General features: G+C 44.3%; 2 long non-coding RNA genes across 4 annotated transcripts in view; both read right to left on the bottom strand.

Annotated features, from left to right (window-relative positions):
• The window catches only part of LOC102382544, a 102,151-nt gene that overhangs the window by 22,542 nt on the left and 75,143 nt on the right, over positions 1 to 4,466 (bottom strand). The gene's annotated exons all lie outside the window — the stretch shown is intronic.
• LOC102382366 overlaps positions 1,058 to 4,466 on the bottom strand; it is a 7,826-nt gene continuing 4,417 nt past the window's right edge. Inside the window, exons 2-3 of the long non-coding RNA XR_323196.1 lie at positions 2,395 to 2,481; positions 1,058 to 1,582 (exon numbers count right to left, since the gene is read on the bottom strand). This is a non-coding gene — a long non-coding RNA (uncharacterized LOC102382366). The remainder of the gene's footprint in view (positions 1,583 to 2,394; positions 2,482 to 4,466) is intronic.

Below are 4,466 nucleotides of genomic sequence, written 5' to 3'. Positions count from 1 at the left end.
GGAAAGAGAAGAGTCACAGCTGAGCAGGAGCATGGAGCTGGGGCTGGCAGCAGCATGGAGCCTATGCCCAAAGGAGCGATGGGAGGACAGAGCTTGGGTGGGCAGGTTGTAGGTGTGAGGGAGAGTGGTGGGGGGATTGGGGACCCCCCAACACACCCCCCACATGGAGCACCTCACTGAAGGCAGCAGCAACAGCAGGTGGTGGGCACTCGGGGTACCAATGCCCTGTGCAGGCACTGCCTCCCAGTGGTGCATAGCTTCAACCAGCACTGCATGTGGCGGCAAACAGTGCAGCCAGGCCAGCCTGCCTCTATCACATGGATCTCCTCATGGTGCACATGCAGCTCTATGCCACTGGAGGAACCCCTGCAAAATGGGGCCAGATGTCTTCACCACCCACTTCTGTGCAGATCCCCAGGACTCTGCTGGAAGTGGAGGGCAGGGAGGCAGTCAAGTCCATCGCAAGGGGCTTCCCCCAGTAGTGTGGAGCTGCACATTCACCATGAGGACCCCTGCACATTAGAGGCAGGCTAGCATGGCTGTCCTCCTTGCTACCATGTGCAGCACTGGCTGGAGCCACATGCCACTGAGTGGCAGCACCTGCATAGGGCAAAAGCACCCCGAGTGCCTACCACCTTCTGTTGCCCCCTGTGGGGGGAGTGTATGGGGGTCCCCACACCTCCCCTCCCTCACACCCCACAAATGCCATACACCCACATCCAGCCCCTACAACCCCCTATACACACACCCAACATATCCTACTGCCCCATACACATAGCCACACTCCCTCACAACCCCCCACACCCCACCCATGCCCCCACATACAATATACAAAAGACTTTATTTTCAGTTATTATGCAGTCACCTCTGTATACAGTACACAAACACAAGTCGTGACAAATATTTTTTGCAATAAAATTAAGATATATGTTATAATAGGTGTTTGACTTTTAATATATGATTTTTCCCCGCCCTGGTTTCAAGATGGCAACCCTCTCTCTCCCAAAAGGAGTACTTCTAGAGGGCAAGAGGAGGGACTTCTGGTGGCAAAGATCAGGGGCTAGGGGCAGGACTTCCAGCGCCAAGATGGCAACCAGGGAGCAGGGCATCTGTCAAGGCATGGGGCTACCTTGGCAGCCCTTTTCAGCTCACCAAAACTCCTTAAGTGGCCCTCCAGCTGAAATAATTGCCTGCCACTGCCATAAGGTGTGACTGCTCCAAACTCAAAATAGCACTTACATAATCAACATTTTTGCAGTGTGTAACAGGGCCCCAATACTGTATTAAGGAGTTAGTCAATGGGAATGACCTAACTACATGCATAGTTCAAGCAAACAGGTTTTATGCCATTTTGTCCTCATAATAAAGTCAAGTCAGAAATATTATACACAAGATAGGAAAGAGCTGCTTTCTTTTTTTACTCGCATATTAAAAATGTCCAACTTCTTAAATGCATCTGCAGTATCTTGTACTTGCCGCAGTCACTAGAGCCATGTGTGATAGAAGCAATTTCAGCTCATTGGTGGGGTTTAGATAACTGTTAGTTTGCTTTAATCCAAATAGGTTTGTACATCCAGGAGTTCTGTTCAAATTTGAATTAGAGTGGGATTAGAATGATAAATCAAACCTCAACCTAAACGCTACATTTAAAGTAAATTTAGGCAGAACTCTGATAAATTCTCCATGTTTCCTTAAGAAAACTGTATATCTGGAAACTTTTTTCTAGATCTTAATTTTTCTGTAATCAGCTCACTCAGATCGCCTTTATTTTACATTGTCTTTTGATAGTGCATGTTGTTCTGCAAATCTTCCTCACCTCCCAAAAAGCAGAGTGAGTCAGGTAGGCTCCCTCTCCAGTTTGCTGCCTGACTGCCACAGTGCATGGGAAATACAAGGATTTCTCTTATCTGCTGCCTCCTGAGGGGCTAACTTCTTGCATCCCTCTCCCCCCCACCCCCCACTCCATCTCTTGTGTCTCTGTGCAACAGTCACCATAATATGTCCCGCAATTTTTGCTCATGCTGATTAAGATGATACCGAAGTGCACCACAACTATATGAGAATCTAATAATTCTATAGCCTGGGGCTTGCTCTTACTCTGGTATAGTCCAAGTACAATACCATTTCTTTGCAATACTAGCACTGTAATTGTATGAAGCACACAAATCAGTAATTCCTTTTCAGTGACTATCTCAGTTACTTCTAATTTCTGAATTCAACTCTCCCCATATATTAGGTACTAAAAAAAAAAGAGAAGTTGTAAGTCAGCATGAAATGGCTGCAGTGAACATTTACTGTAAGCTGTCTGTGTAGCAGTAGATGAATGCAAACTCTTGGAATTAATCAACTAGGGCATGACCTTGCTGAAACATTTATGAAAAAAGAGTTACAAACCTTACTAACACACTCTCTTCTCACTTCTGTATCTTTCTTTCTGAGATGCAGAGGCTGGTCTTCACTAGCCCCAGTTCCTACATTGCTCTTGGGAACAAAAAGGACAAGAAACACTACAGATATATTTGATTATGTGAACTGTATAAGTCACTCTGTATCATTAGATCCTAATAAGTGCAATAATCTTCACAATAGTCAGTGAGCAGAATCAGATTTTTACAGAGATCTCTCACTCGAAACATGTTGTGTAAACCTTGATTTCCCCTCCAGGGACCATACTTACACACTGACAGTCTTCATTACAGTCAGTGTAAAGGCAAAAGAAGTAGCTATTGAAGTTTTCTATGCTGGTTACCAGTAAGAACATCACAAAAGAACAACATCTCCATTTTCTTGCCTCATTTTTTTTCCCACAGAGCTGTGCTCAGGAGGCCTAGGAGCTAGTTAGTATTCCTATTAAGCAAAATCTTTAATTTTCCAGATAGCTTAGAGAACATGTGGTAGTAATAATAATGGTAGGTCCCAGATATTTCAGGATGTGATACCTGGCATTTTTCCAAGAAGCAGGTCTGTTTTAGAACTTTGGAAACAGTGAGGGCATTCGAGAAGAGGAAATCTAGAAAATTACCTGGGACTGTGGGCTCATGAGCTGGTTCAGTTTAGATTAAATGGAAAGATAAACAGTAGGTTTATAGCTAAGGCGCTCAGTTTCAAAAGGGAAGCTATGAGAACTTATGAAAACTAAGTAGTGAAATCAGCTGGACTGAAAAGCTTAGAGGACTTAAATGTGGAAGAGGCAAGGAATTCCTTTGAGATGAAACATAGTATTTCAAACTTGAATCACAAACAAAGGGACAAGCTTGGAGGGAAAGACTTTAGACTTAACTGGATAAATAATCACCTGAAATAACTATATTAGGAGTAATCAGGGAATCTACAAGGATTGGGGGGGGGGGGAGGATCAGCAAAGAAAGATACATTTCATAGGTCAAAAAAGTGAACATAAGTGAGAACTGTCAAAAATCAAACCTGAATTAGGCCTTGCAAAGTTCATTAACATACATATTAAGTTTTGTTAGCCAAATAAAGAAAAAGAGAACATATTTTAAAAGGTGGGACAATATGCAATGAGGAATGTAGTTGATATTAAATATAATTCAGACAATATACAGGGTTTTCCTCAGGTCTCACTAAAGACAATGATATCTAACCTAGATGCAAAGTTAGAATGGATAATGGGAATAAGGGTATGGATATGAAAATTACTGTCTGAAGTGGAAGCAAAATTCAAAGAGCTTAATGTCTTTGGTTAACAATCACTTGGTTGAGTTCACTATCCAGCAAAGGGTGGGTAAAGTAACTAGTGGGGCCAAGGTGTTGGACTTCAGAAGGGCCAACTTTAGCAAGCTTAGAAGGTTAGTTAGTGAGGGGATACAACTCAAGTATATAGAGCGAATGAGGGTTGGAGGTATCTCAAGGGGGTGATCCTTGGGGCTCAAAAGGAGTCTATCCCATTACATAGGAAGGGAGGTAAGGGGGCAAAAAGTCCCCTTGGCTGAACAGGGAACTCCAGGAGAGTCTGGGGGCAAAGAAAGAGATGTATAGGCAATGGAAGCAGGGAGCAGCCACCAAGGAGGAATATATCTCCCTGGTGCGCTATTGCAGGGAATTAGTTAGACAGGCCAAGGAGGGGCTTGAGCTCAGGCTGGCTTCAACAATCAAGGACAATAAAAAGTCCTTCTTCAGGCAAAAGGAAAGCTCAGAGCAACATAGGGCCCCTGCAGGACAAATCAGGACAGTTAGTGGTTGACGCGGGGAAAAAAAGCAGAGCTCTTCAATGAGTTCCTCACTTCAGTATTTCTAAGTACCGACCAAGCCAATTCCCCCACCTTGATCATTGATGGATGTCCACATGGCACCAGTCTGCCTATGGTTAGTTCTGAAATAGTTAAGGAGCTCCTGGAGGAGCTGGATGGGTACAAGTCAGCAGGCCCAGATAACCTCCATCCATGGCTGCTGAAAGAATTGGCCAGTGTCATAGCTGAGCCACTGGCACAGCTGTTCGAGCACTC

The sequence above is a fragment of the Alligator sinensis genome, unplaced genomic scaffold, assembly GCF_000455745.1.
Source record: "Alligator sinensis unplaced genomic scaffold, ASM45574v1 scaffold392_1, whole genome shotgun sequence".
NCBI classification, from domain to species: domain Eukaryota; kingdom Metazoa; phylum Chordata; order Crocodylia; family Alligatoridae; genus Alligator; species Alligator sinensis.
This window is presented reverse-complemented; position numbering and strand designations above follow the sequence as displayed.